This window comes from Patiria miniata, unplaced genomic scaffold (assembly GCF_015706575.1).
Source record: "Patiria miniata isolate m_02_andy unplaced genomic scaffold, ASM1570657v1 HiC_scaffold_24, whole genome shotgun sequence".
In the NCBI taxonomy this organism is placed as follows: domain Eukaryota; kingdom Metazoa; phylum Echinodermata; class Asteroidea; order Valvatida; family Asterinidae; genus Patiria; species Patiria miniata.
In genome coordinates this window covers 1506079-1520961 of record NW_024037063.1, presented here as the reverse complement: position 1 = coordinate 1520961, position 14883 = coordinate 1506079, and the positions used below count along the sequence as shown (strand labels likewise).

Below are 14883 nucleotides of genomic sequence, written 5' to 3'. Positions count from 1 at the left end.
GGGGTCAGATATTTTGTGTGAAACAATTATTTCAGTAAAAATGTGGCTAGGCGAGTTCAAATTTCCTAGTAGGAGGAGTGCGTTTGGAATGCACGTTCAGCAACATTTTTAAGCAGAAGACGACTTCAAAGAAACGAACTTGAGGTACGTTTTAGTCGGGTTAAGTTTGGGGGATTTGTTTTGCTCACTTTGTGACTTTACCAGTTCAGTGTATGGAGGAATTAATACTGTGGAAGTGTGTGTATAGGCTGGTGTTCAATACAACAATTGCGGTTGCTGTAATAAAAGTGCTAAGTTGTTCTTTCAGTATTATTTATTTGTAACAGCATATTGCTGTTTGGGTGAAGTGAGGCTATTTTAACTAATTTTTGTTGGTTTTCAGAACCAGAACTTCAGAAGTAAATTTTGGAGTTCAGGAAATTTGAAAGATTTTAAAGAAATTGTTGGCATGTTTCCTTAAATTCCTACCGTCATGGTTGTTGAACTTGAACCCATTTTCATGTGAATTCCAATGCTTGGCTCAGCTAAGTTTGGCTTAAATGTTTACTTCTGTGGTTTTCCAACCTTTTCCCCCTCTTAAACTATTCCTTCAGAGAAATTAATCCGTAAAAAAAACACTTTTTTACTGATTTACATTCATCTTCATGGTGGCATTAAAGATTGATTCCGAGTTTATTGCAACTTCCATTAGTCTTAAGTACGCAAACAAATGTGATGTTCATGTTTTGAGCTTCGTGTACAACCCCTAAAAATTCTTCTTTGTTTCCCCTGTCGTTTTGCTGTTGGTTTTCAGAAGAATTAGTATTTTTGCACAAAAACTTGTCAGAATGAAATTTATTTCATGGCCTCTTTGACCCTGAAAGATCTCGCTTGTCTGTTGACACTTTGCAGCCCCCTAAACTGAAAATTTGAAATTGTGTGTCAATAAAGGTCAAAATTTGAATTTTCAAAAATACACAAAACAGCCAAAAACTTAACTTGAGAAAACATGCAGCCGATAATTTTTCAAACTATTAATGAATGCAACACAATTAAGTGAAACGTGATACTGTCTCTCCAAGGTTAATGGTCATGAGAAGCTTTTGTCATCAGATTCACTTGCGCAGTTTCCTTTCATTGCAGTAGGCACCATTCCTGTTACATGATTACATGATTACATGAAACCAATGTTTAAATGCTGTACAGTATTTTCAATGTTCAATACAAAATTATTCAGTCGATCAAGTTCAAATTAAAAAATCTCAAATCCAGCATGTTTAAATTATGTACGTGTTTATATCTTTGTCCAGGAGGCCATTACCAATGGTGTGAATATGGCTGATATTATCAAGAACGTTTTCAACACGCGGCAACTAATTACCTCTGAAATGAGGTAAGTTATTATTAAACCATACGAATTTACTGGTTTACGTCTGCAGAAGAAAAAATTACCAATGGGACTGAATGAAGGGATTACTGCCCTTGGAAAAAAAGAATGACAAAAAAACACTGAAATGAAATTTTAACATGTAAAAAAAATTAAGTTCCCTAATTATGAAGCAATTGATATGGGGGAATTAAGTGGGGGGGGGGGGGGGGGTTCTCACATGTGAAAAATTGCCTTATGTAAGAAAAGGTTGGTCACTGCTGAGGGGGGGGGGGGGGGGGGGGTGGGAGTGGGTACCGCTACCAAACTTCGGAGATGATGTAAATTCAATACTGAGTTTTGCCCTTCACCAACGTATTTTTTTTAATAAACATTGTATACTCAATGTTGTCCCGATTGATTGTGAGGGAAAAAAATTACTCATTCTAACACGCTTCGCCCCTTAATTAGAGCTATACCTATGGGCCCGGCACAACTGAATTTCACAATATTTGAAGTTATTTGAAACCACAGGTGCCAATGAAAATGTCGTGTTTTGCAAATTATGATATTTCGAGGCTAATCAGTTTTAAATTGACATTTGTTGTATACCTGGTACTGTCCGAAAAGCTCAGACATTTCGTGTGGTAATTAGGAAAAATATGCAGGCTCTAATAACGTTTTGCTTGCTCTCATATGGAGTTTTTGGCTGTTTTATACGAAATGGTTGATTTTGCATGAGGTGGAGTTAGCTGGGAGATTTTTCACTAGGTTAAATATCGAGGATTAGAATTTTACCAGATGCAACTTTTTTTTTTAATGCAATCCTTGAAAATGCACCTTTTTGTCTAAATTGACCTTATTTTCAATTTTTGATTTGCCATTTTCAAGAGTATTTTGGTGCTTTTTTTGGTTTTAATGCTAGTAAGAATTTCCGTATTCATGAGCAAAAGTGTGATGTCATTTCAGGCAGAAACCTCAATGTTACAATTATTTCAACACCAAAAGTTGCCCAAATTTGGGATATTTTGCTGTCAGTTCATGGCAGTAAGCCAATGAGCAAACTTTTCGAACAGATGCTTTCAATGAGTGAATGTTTGGGTTCACAATTTGAACAGAAAATCCTTAAATTGAACAGCGTCTTCCTGAAATGACATCACAGCAACATCGCCCTCAGTTGTCCAAAAAAGTATGGGAAATTTAAATGTCTAAAAGTGGACTATTCAACAAATTATTTACATATCGTCGAAAGAGGGCGCAATATCGGTACACCGTTGTTTCGTACATGTACCGATCCCACGGCTGGGGGCGCTATTTTCAAGTACCGTCGGCGAATTTTTCCATCCACGCGCGCACGTACGTACGTGAGGATAGTTCGTCGGTAATTTTTAGCGCACTTTTTTTTTTTAGGAGGTTACAACTGGACGTCAGTGAAGGGTAGAATTGTTGAGTTCCGTTGGAAATATATTGTTGATACATAATCACACATTGAAGTAAGGTTTATTACCAAGATCGTTTGATTTTTTGTAGGAATTGAAAGAGTTTGTTGACCATTGTTTAACAGGAAATATTTTAGTATCAGAAATGGCGGTAACCGTAGTTTCCTGAATAAGTTCGAAACGTTGTGATGTAGCTTACTTCAGCAGGGATTTATTGTATTTATTCGCATATGCATTTTCGAGAAAATTCTGGCGAGTGTAACTCCCCAGATTTGGTGTGGTGGCGCTTAAAATGTGGTGTTTTGCATGAAGTAGATCTTATACCACTAGTGTTTATCATGTCGTCATATCAATTCGCGAAAAGGAAGTCTTTTATACGGACATACCGGTAGGCCTATATGTTTCTTCCTATATGCGTCGCGTGATAACCTGCAGCATATACGGACCCACTTTGAGGTCATATTCACAAAAGGGAGATTTCTAGCACCATTTATCACACAAAAAAGTCTCGCTCGCATCCAGCCGCGAATAATCACGTCCGCCTGAATTAAAACAGACAACAAAGACGACTGCACAAAAAAGGGGTCAGAGGTCGAGGTTTAAGAAAGATCACCTCACAGTCGAGAAATGAATGTTAAGCTGGCTCTCTTCTTTGGTGCCTTTTAAACTTTGTTATGATCACACCGTAGATGGATGTGTGGTACCTTATTTGACCCAGGTTGAACTCGGTGTGCGAGTGCATGTGCAAACATAAACCCTTTCTGCGGGCCAGTTTCTCCATTGTCCCTTGAACAAACTGTCTGCGAAGGTGTGACACGGTCAGTCACGCGCCCCTTTCCCTTATTTTTTGGTGTGGTTTCTGCCAGTTTCATGCGGTGAGCAATGGCTTGTGCAAACAGTGGTTATTTCGTGGACATAGCTATAGTGAGTTTCAAATAAAATTATCGCCACACTGTCAGTCACTGATGTTTGAATGAATGGTCTAGGACATTGCACTGTTCACCTAATTGGTCATTTAGTTCCTTCAGCAGCAGTCTTTTTTAAGGGTATGCCAATATTACGTAACAGGTATAACAATGACACGTTGGTGCAGTTTAAATTAATCAAAAACATTATTTCCAACAGAACGTTTGGTTTTTCAGCCACGTTTCAGCACACTTCTCACAACGAGACGTGCAGCGTTCATGGATTCCAATGGCAACCATTAAAACAGGTTTTTTTATAACATCGTGAACTGATGATTTATTCGCCAGAATGTTTTTAGTCATGTGACCTATACATTATATTATGCATCCCAAGAGGTAATTCTTGCTACAATGAATATGACATATCCCAGCTGTTTGCACGTTTTAAGCCTTTTTTAACAAACCGTTTACAAGCGGACCATGCACAGAACAGCGAGGAGAAAACATGGCGGGAAATCAGATATATTTTAAAAAGCATATAGGATCATTTGCATTTATCCCAAAAGTGACCCACCACCGAATTATTATCAACAGGTCAGGTGTGTTTACAAACACAAATGCCCCGCAACGGTGACAGTTCCCATGACATAACACCACTCTTTTAACATCAACTTACATGTACCTTGGTCACATGGAACATTCATTGACAGCATTAGTGTCTTCTGTAGGTTTTATATGAATTAATCCCTAATCCCTATAATCTCAGAATAAATACATGATTTCTATTGTTTTAGCCACTGTGAACTTGACCCTCGACCTTTTGGCCCCAAATTCAATAGGCTTCTTAGGATTACCAAGAACAATCCACAAACCAAATTTGAAGTTCATATGTTAAGTATTTCTCAAGTTATCGCGCTGACAAGATTTCTATTGTTTTAGCCACTGTGAACTTGACCCTTGACCTTTTGGCCCCAAATGCAAAAGGCTTCTTAGGATTGCCAAGAACAATCCACAAACCAAATTTGAAGTTCACATGTAAAGTATTTCTCAAGTTATCGCGCTGACAAGATTTCTATTGTTTTAGCCACTGTGAACTTGACCTTAGGCCTTTTGGCCCCAAATGCAAAAGGCTTCTTAGGATTGCCAAAAACAATCCACAAACCAAATTTGAAGTTCACATGTAAAGTATTTCTCAAGTTATCGCGCTGACAAGATTTCTATTGTTTTAGCCACTGTGAACTTGACCTTAGGCCTTTTGGCCCCAAATGCAAAAGGCTTCTTAGGATTGCCAAAAACAATCCACAAACCAAATTTGAAGTTCACATGTAAAGTATTTCTCAAGTTATCGCGCTGACAAGATTTCTATTGTTTTAGCCACTGTGAACTTGACCTTTGGCCTTTTGGCCCCAAATGCAAAAGACTTCTTAGGATTACCAAGAACAATCCACAAACCAAATTTGAAGTTCATATGTTAAGTATTTCTCAAGTTATCGCGATGACAAGATTTCTATTGTTTTAGCCACTGTGAACTTGACCTTTGGCCTTTTGGCCCCAAATGCAAAAGGCTTCTTAGGATTACCAAGAACAATCCACAAACCAAATTTGAAGTTCATATGTTAAGTATTTCTCAAGTTATCGCGCTGACAAGATTTCTATTGTTTTAGCCACTGTGAACTTGACCTTTGGCCTTTTGGCCCCAAATGCAAAAGGCTTCTTAGGATTACCAAGAACAATCCACAAACCAAATTTGAAGTTCATATGTTAAGTATTTCTCAAGTTATCGCGCTGACAAGATTTTTCCGGACACACACACCCACCCACCCACCCACACCGACTTGTTTCACATACCTTGTGTGGACTTTCCTTTCTTTTCGTGTAGTTAAGGAACACCAGTGGAAAAACTCATTTTTCTCAAACTGTGAAAACTCTTACAACCCAATTTTTTTCCAATGATTCCCTTTAGTGTTTCTCTTCATTCTGCTACAGATAAACCTAACCCAAAAATGCCTCTTAACCTGTTTTCCAGAAATGGGGAAACACTGTGTGGACGTGGGCAAGTCCACACTTCGTCGCTGCTACCTACATTATGTGGACGTCTTTTGTTCGGAAGTCCACACTGCGTATGTAAGACAAGCTCACCCACCCACACACCCACCCACGGAAGGACAAGGCGGAAACAGTATGCCCCTTCGGCTTCGCCGCGGGGCATAAAAAGCTTACTTGGATTAAAGATCGTACTGGTACTAAACACCCCGTGAACATTATTTCGTCTGGCTTGCTGACATAGGAGAAATGTAGGTGATTTCCAACGATCAGTTAATTGACCGATCGTTGGAAACAAAGAGTGCTTTAGACGAAATCGTGTTTCCTGACCAAAAAGTTGTACATGTTTTTTCACTGTTTTCTCGAAAGGCGTAATATCCACTGAGCTGAAAGTTTACAAGTTAGGTTTTGAACATTCTTCTTTGGATTTCGAGTGGCGTTATTATTGGAAACAAACAAAATGCATGAAAAGTATATGATGCCTTTAGTGTAGTTATTTATCTGTAACCGTCATGTAGGCTACATGTGCACATTTTACTGGGTGTTTACGTGATTTAGCTGGTCACTGGATCGTGGATACCACAGCAACAAACGATAGAAAAGACGTGCATGAATGGTTTACATTTGTATTCAATAAATTGCTGTGACGTTAGATTTTATAGTATTTCCTGGGTAGTACGGCAAATAGGTGATGGGATTGTGCCTTTTGATGATACAAGCATGGAATTTGTCAGACAGTCAGAGTATGCCATGAGAAAGATATCTGGCTATAGGGCCATCGCAGATTTGTCCTTTGAAAAAAAATATAGGTAAAATAACAAGCAATGGCAGCCATTTTGAAAATTGCTTGTATATTCTAACTACATGTATATTTTTTCAAAGGACAAATTTGCGTTTTGAATTGAGAAACCGTTGCCGTATAGTCTGATTCTCCAGGGGTGTGAAATCTCAGCTTTTTAGCTGATTTCAGCTCTTTTTGTTTTGGATTTCAGCTTTTTCCCCTCACTTGCTGTGTACAAAAGTATAAGAGATTTCCAAAATTCAGCTTTTTTACACCTTTTTCAGCTGTTTTCAGCTATTTTTATCAGTGGTCACTCACACCCCTGTTCTCTAAAATAGTATAGACCAGGTTTTTCCCCTCCAATTTATGTAAAATTAACTTAATCATGACGCCATACACCATTAAACCCATTATGCAAACACGTTATGTTTCACAGTACATGTACAATCATCGCAATCATTTGTTTCATTACCCGAAACATAGTTATCATTCTGCTTAATAGGTCTAGTAGCATTTCAATCATGCATCATGTCATGTTCTCGGCAAGCCACATTTTAATAATTCAATGTCATTACAATACTTATTCAAATACAAATGAACATCACTTTCGTTGTTGAGAAAATACCATGGTTTTGTATCAGCCCACGTCATTCAAACTGAATAAAAAGGCTCGAATGGGAAGGTTCATCTGACACTCCTTTTTTTATCATTCATGTATAATACATGAATTGATAAGTGAAACGCCTGGAGCACTAAGGGTAATTTGGATGAATATGCCCAAAGCAAACTGGGGAAAATTATAAATCCTTACCCACTGAGGTTGTGTATAAAGTGTATGGGGAGTCGTGATAATTGTCAGCGTTGTAATATTTTTTTTATTGGCTGCGGGATAGCAGCTCAACAAATCATCGTATCTCTCCGTTAGTAACAAACGTTAGTTGGTAACAAAGTGACATTGTCTATTGCTCCTACATATTTTGACCGATTTCAATCAATCTTTTTTCAAAAGTATCAGTAGCCCAGCCCCAACATGTCACATGAACAAAGTGGGGTCAAAGGTCATCATGGGGTCACTGGGGTCAAAAACACTACTCCTTCCAGAAATTACATGGCACAATCACGTGACTCATGCATGAACATGAATGCGTCGGCCCGCAGCTTCCGAGATCCGTTCGAGGTTGTTTTTATTTTCTTCTAGCAAAATTGGTTAAAATCTATTTTTGGCAACATAATTCAATGCACTGAGGTTATGGTGAGACGAAAATGACGTCACAATACAGCATTATACCCATACATTGGTTGCATTCATCAGTTGGTTATACATTTCCCAAGGAAGGAGAATTTTCAATTTTGCCATCTTCAACATTTTATGTTTGGACCGTACATACATGTATATACCATACCATTTTGAAACACAAAAAAATAGCAGAAACACGAACACAAGTTTGAAGATGTTCCTTTACTGAACAGATGAAACTATTGTTACCATCTATACACCATTTCATAACTGTCATTAATTTCATATGATACATCTCGTTTGGAAAGAATTCCATGCCTGGACATCACATGACACCCTGTGCATAAACCCTATGAGACTGGTCTGAACAATCCTGGGGTTTTTTTTTTTCAGTATAAATGCTTCAATATTTTCCCTGCTAAGTTTGACTTTTTAGGACATGTTATCACTTTCTGATGGCTGATAGGTCACTGCAGGGAAAAAATAGTGATGTCCATGTGTGGAATTGTTTCCTTTCGTTTGCATGTGTTTCGACTAACATGGCAAAACGGCAGGATTTCCCTGAACGAATTTCTTTCTTTACAATAAACATAATTGTTTTTCCCCATCATACCACCACTAAATCATGCATAACTAATGACATTTCAAGTTTATATAATATGCACACTTTTAATTGATTTAAAAAATGAATGAGGCAATTGTAATTTTTTTTCTTCAAATTATTTACAGTCACATGGGAAAGGCGAATTCATGATGATGAGATATAGTATCCAGACGCCACTCGTGTGGTTGTGTAGAAAGAATAGGACGTTGAAAGTGTTTTGTAACATTGAAACATTAAAATATTTCCCAGTCCAAAAAAATCCATGCCAAATTTCCCCAACATTGTTTGCACTGTGGTTGTATCCTACAGAAACAGTACAGTGATGGTGTCAGGATGGGAAAAAAAATTTGCAACCTGACACTACTTTTGAAACAGCAAAAAGACCATTGTTTTTGCTTATCTTGTACCTGAGAGAGTATAGGCCTACTTTCATGTAAGAACTGTAAAGAATATGTTGATAAAGTCTTTAAGAGAGATTTGTAGGTGAATGCGTGGCCAACTCAGTGAATTTGTACATGTCACGCATCGGTTGAGGGCTCCAACATGCAGTGACATGTCTTTTTTTTCTGTTTTGAAAGTAGCGTCAGGATGCAGCATTCTTTCCGTCAGGATTATTGCAATGTAAGCCTTGATATTCTCTTTATTCTGCAATGGTGTATGTATATAGGAAACAATATGGAAGTGTCATGTACTTACCGTTGTTGCGTAGGTGCTTGCTAGATTTCGCCTTCATCATGTTTTGTTGGTTGCTGTTATTTTTCCAGCCAAACTCAACTACCGATGAATCCAAGCGAAGCCCCCAGATAAAAATCAGTGGGCAGTTTCGTACCGTTTCGCCCACGGTGGAAAACAAACTTTCTCTCCCTAAACACGGAAAGCCTGCAAAACTCAGCGTACTGCCAGGTCACAACTCTCCGCCGGTGAAGTGCCGTGTCAATCCGGGCCTACTCAGGTGTGTCAAGTGAAGACCTCAAGCCTGTGTAGTTTTTTTTCCCCTACCGTGTCAGACTCTCTCTCTCCACCCAATCTGAACAGACGAAGAATAAAAAAGAATGAAATCAGTAGAGCGTATCGTTTGAACCCAGACTGAGCGGAACAGATTAGTTTTTAGCCAGTAGGCATGCAAAGCGAACGCCTATAAAACCCAGTTGCGGTATTTTCACGTTTTCAACCGTGGTACCAAAATGTCCAAGTCCGTGTGACCAAGAGAATTAGAAGAACTCTTTTCCAACACATACACAGTTCTGGAAAAACCACCCTTCGTTGAGTTTTTGTCCACCTAAATTCTTGCTATAGACTGACAGGCAACGAAGTTGTCTAGATCAAGCACACGAAAATCTCTTTCGGAGACGTGGTTTAAGGTCTTCATCAGAAACTTACCAAAAGATGCGAGTTGAGAGATTATGCTGGCAACGCCCAAAACTGCGTATCGGTCATCAACCAGCGTGCTCCGGTGTACCGCAACAGGTATACACGACCGACAAACAACCCTGTCCGTTTCACCCACGAAGAGACCATATACCTTCACTGAATACCTTCACTATTATAAGCACACATGGGTCCCCTTATTGAATATGCAAGCAGATCGGCAGCGAACAATAGGCTAGAGCGAACCCCGAAACGAAAGGGGATAAAAGCCACGGCACAGAACTCTGTGGTATTGCCAACCACCCTATTAAATCAACAAGGCTTTTTACTTTCTATAGCCCGAGTTCTCAGCATAGAAACCCAACGTGCACAACAATCGTCAATAACGCATATTACGCCTGCGTAGTGCTGGGGCAAAGCAGTGAAAGCCCCGTTCTGTCTCCCATACCTTAAAGCCCAGTGTTAGGGGAACAAAAGACATACCTACGTGGGGTCCCAATGGGTGTTTTTTCTTCTTCTAGTCCGCATGCACGTACAGCACACCTTGATGGTATGGGAATGCATGTTGTTCACAAATCCGTCTGCCATCTTGGGCGGAGAATGAAGTCGGGTAGTTTTCGGCGCGCTGCGTCTGCAGCTTGTACCGGCTGCCAGCCGCACTCCCGAAGCGATGTTGACTCAGTGAGACTCCCCAACTCTTCGGGGGGAAAACCCAGCCACTCCACCGGCCCAGTGAGCAAGCACACTGATGCGGCATCCCTCGCTTACTCGACTCTAGGTTTCCCGATTGACTGGGACTGCTCAAGCGTCCCCATGTTTGGGCTTTCCCCAAAGCCACACGCTCCTCAACATAAACACTTGCGAACCACCCTCCACACTGGCTACAGTTTCAAAACAAAGTTCACCAACACTGGTCACAAAATGTAATCAAACTTTCCACTCACAATCGGTTTAAGACGGAACAACTTAATTCATTCACATTTAACGGAGTCCGGAGGCATTAACCATGAGAAGTAAATTTGTCATAAACAAATAAGAGTGAAAAGTGGAACTGAAGTGTGAGAAATGTGTCACTCGTCACAAGCGGTTAAAAAAAGAAAAAAAACTTAACAATTTCACTAAAATTGCTAACCAACAGATGTAATTTTTAATTCAAGACAAGTCAATTTCAAGAAATTTGTCAAATTTGCTAACAGATGTGAGATTTGTCCGGGTGTTCATGATTTCGTCAGGATTTTAAGAGAAACTCTTTAGATATCTACAGAGTTCGTTAGGTTTTACCGTACGGGTGTTACAGAACCATGAGAAAGTATTCGTATTCCTTCTCCTCTGTAGTACAAACGAAATTGTACTTTTAGGGATTCGTTTTTTTGTCAAATACATGTACGAACATAGACCCTATTGATCTTGGCATAGGTGACCTTTACACCCCCTTTTTTCATGGAGTTTTCATTTCCCCCCATTCTCATCTATATGTAGTTATGTGTGAGACAGTTTACAGCCAATCTTCTGTTGTCGTTTTCAAAACAAAAAAATAGGAAAATAAAGTATAGAGAAAAGGTTGTTGACTTACAAATCAATGTTTATTATGTAGGCCTATATGATTCGAGCTCATAAAATATTTACCGTCGGTACTTGTAAATGTACTAGGTCCAGGCCTACATGTTCTTCTTAAAACGCGATTTCAACTTCGCTTCGATTCCAGCCATACACCATTGGCCTGCATGTGGATCCACAGGCGCTTATTAGATCCCCTTAAAAACCACAAGCGGCTTAAGCAGTTTAATCCACAAATCCTACAATGCCAAACTGTTCATTGTGCCCCTGCTCATGCAAAAAACAACAACACCAGAGCCGGATAATGTATTAAAATGAGCGTACAGGGACGATTTTTCCTGCAAGCATTTAAGGCGCTTGTTTTTTGTGACAATAATACCGGCTGAGTTTCGGAGCAGTCGGACAAAAAATAACCCATTAATTTCTAGTATCTGCAAGGTTACGCTATTGTCAGTTCCGATTTCAAAACGATGAATGCATATTTTATGAGGTATGACTATTATGGGTTTTTTTCTCTGAAAACCATATCCACTTCCTCTTTCAATAGATTACCGACTGTTTTGGGGTTATTCGCGGGGCTTTGTGTTGTATAATATCTGTCCTATCCAGCAAAGGAAGATTGATGCAGTATTTAAAAAAATAAAATCAGTTTTGTTACCATTCTTGCATCGATATAATATGTTAATCAAAATGTGACTGGAATGGGAATTGAACTTGTGCTCTCTGCATGTCGAAGGTTAATAGATTATCTGTGATATAGTAGCACGCGTCAAAAAAATATAAAAAACATGTCCTACTTCTGATCCTAAATAATTCTGTTGTTAACCAATGGAAATTAAACCAACATTTCAGATCATGTAAACAAGGCATGACACATTAATGGAGCGAGTTTCATCAGATCTGTGCACGAGAGTGAGATTTAAACGCCATTCGAAAAAAAATACTTAATTTTCAGAATGTCGATACCTCGCTGGAGGCGCTGGCGGAAGGCGCTTGCTGAAGCCGGAAGTTTCGGAAGGAATGCAGGATCACCCCGATGTCATTGCACATCGAGGAGATGTGCAATGACATCAGGGGTGATCCTGCATTCCTTCAGAATCTTACGACTGCAGCACGCGCCTTCCGCCACCATCTCCAGCGCTGTATCGACATTGGGGGACGCCAAGTCGAAAGTGGCAGATTCTGAAAGTGAGTATTTTTTTTCGTATGGCTTTTAAATCTCACCCTCTTGCACAAAGCTGATGAAACTCGCTCCATATACAATTTGTCATGCCTTGTTTACATGATCTGAAATTTTGGTTTAATTCCATGTGCACACAACAGAATTAGTTAGGATCAAAAATAGGCATTTTTTTGACACGTAGTTTTAAAAACATCTATTCTATTTTTTTACTCTTTTTTTTTAAGTGAAATTAGTTCATAGAAAATTTGCTAAAAGCGTTTCATTTAACTGAGAAATGCAATGAAACAACTGAAACCAGTAAGTTAACGAAAATATGTTAATAACAAAAAATGTCCTTGCGTCCTGTAGCTGATTGTGGAAAATGTTATATTCTTTTCATGAGTTTCATTTTTCAGATAGTCTGCCTGAGCCTGCCCCACCAAGGGGGTTCCAAAGGGGAAGGGAGGATGGTTGGGGGTGGCTAACCATGCACCCGCTTCTAACTGACAAATGTTTGTTATTTACATAATGGTGAAAAAAACTTAAATTTCCAAAGTTTCCTAAATAAAATCATGACTTGATTTTGCACATCTGGATCCAGTGTTGCTTCAATGCCTTCCATTGTTCTTTTTTTAGGCGTCGACTCAGTGCAATGCTGCACACCCCTCCCCCTTGAGAAGACTTCAACTCAACCACCCCACTCCCTTTGGAAAATCCTGGGCTCTGCCAACCGTCTCTGCCAAGCCCTGCCCGGTAAGAGTCCTTTAACACTGTCTATACCCGGTTTGCCTTAGTTGTATTTGGCTCTTGTGTATAGGGATTAGACGTTAATCCCCTATAAGAATCTGATTCAGGGATGGGGGATTTTAAGAGATGGAATCTGTCCTCCGAAAAAAAGGGGGAGAACAAAACAAGAAGACAGACGATGTGAGTATTCCAAGGCGAAGACTTGTCTGTAGAAATTCTCCTGTCTTGAATATAAGAAGTCAGAGGTTAATTCTTAACCCTTTTATAAAGTTTGGAAACATGACAATCACGATGACGTTTATTTCGCAAATTAGACTAAAGACCTAGTGACGTCGTGGTTAGTTTGACCAGTTCGCCCCAAGGTTTTTCAAAATGGCCCTCGCGATACACAAACGTTCTACCACTGACAGCGTGCGCTGTATCAAGACTTGACGTGATTTCTTTTTTCTTTTTGGCACAAAGCGTTATTGTGGTGTTCTAAACAGGACAAGTTTCATCCGTGATCGTAAATTCCAAACGTCGCAAAAAGTGAACTGCGGCGTTGAAAAAAAGCGGAACCATGTCGTCGAAACACTGTGTACCGTGGCGGACAGCGTAATTTTTATTCCTAGGAGGGTTAGGGGCAATGTCATGAATAATTCATGTTTATCCATGAGAACGGACAATGACATCAACAGCATTGTTGTTAGTTACTCAACTAGTTACAATACATTAAAGCATTTTAAAGAACGGTTGTCGTCGAGCTACGACACAGTAGCCTAGTGGATAGCGAGATGAGCTATGGATACAAAGATCCCTGGTTCGAATCCACGTCGTCGCTGCTCATTTTCATCAGCTATTTTTCTTCTCTAAATTTATCTCTGAGATAATTTTAAATTAAGGGGAAAATAGAACGAGAACATAAGTCTTGCAATGATTCAAAGGAAAAACTGAATTAGTCATGACATTGCCCCTAACCCTCCTTGGAAAAAAATTACGCTGGCGGACACATGCTGAACAAGGCGAACCATGATGTTACAAAAGTGATTAACAACGTTTGAGAACAGATTTATAAGACGGTAAGTTGTCTGGTCTTCCAAATATGGCTTCAAATAGCTTCCCTATGCGGTTCTCTGTATGCTTTCCAGTCAGTATAAGTGAAGATCAGTGTTATGGATAGGTAGGGCCTACCGGACAAAATTAATGAAAGTCTGACAGTAAATCGCATGATTTTTTTTGTAGTGGCTGCATGCCGAACGGCGGTCATGCACGGTTGAGAGCCCTTTCGATTAATAGACGGTAATTTTGTGGAATTCACAAAGGAATTTCCTCATTGCCAAAAAACTGAAAATCCCCTTCAAACAAAAATGTCAAAAGACACAAATGCACACGGCCCGCTGAATTGATAACAAATAAAGCAGCCTTGACCTTTTGGAGGAACGCCAAAACTTATTTTGTCCTTTATTCTCTTTTGAAAGTACGGAACCCAAGTCGTGCGGAAACAAGGCGCTGCTTATGTAGAAAAATCAACCAGGTTTCGCGACAGCATGTACATGTTTGGCTTGCTTTAGTTAACCCATTTCTTTCCTTGTCCCGTACTTGCTTGCTCGCTTGCCAGTTTGCTAACGATCAGGTGCCATTTTCACGGCTTTGCTAAGCACAACAATTTGCTTAGCACAAAAAAGTCTGCCTTATTTTTAAAGCAGGTTACCAGCC

At 39.5% G+C, this 14883-nt stretch overlaps 1 long non-coding RNA gene across 1 annotated transcript in view; it reads left to right on the top strand.

Annotated features, from left to right (window-relative positions):
• The first annotated feature begins 1293 nt into the window (after window positions 1-1293).
• LOC119731936 overlaps window positions 1294-14883 on the top strand; it is a 30466-nt gene continuing 16876 nt past the window's right edge. Inside the window, exons 1-2 of the long non-coding RNA XR_005271501.1 lie at window positions 1294-1372; window positions 13078-13194. This is a non-coding gene — a long non-coding RNA (uncharacterized LOC119731936). The remainder of the gene's footprint in view (window positions 1373-13077; window positions 13195-14883) is intronic.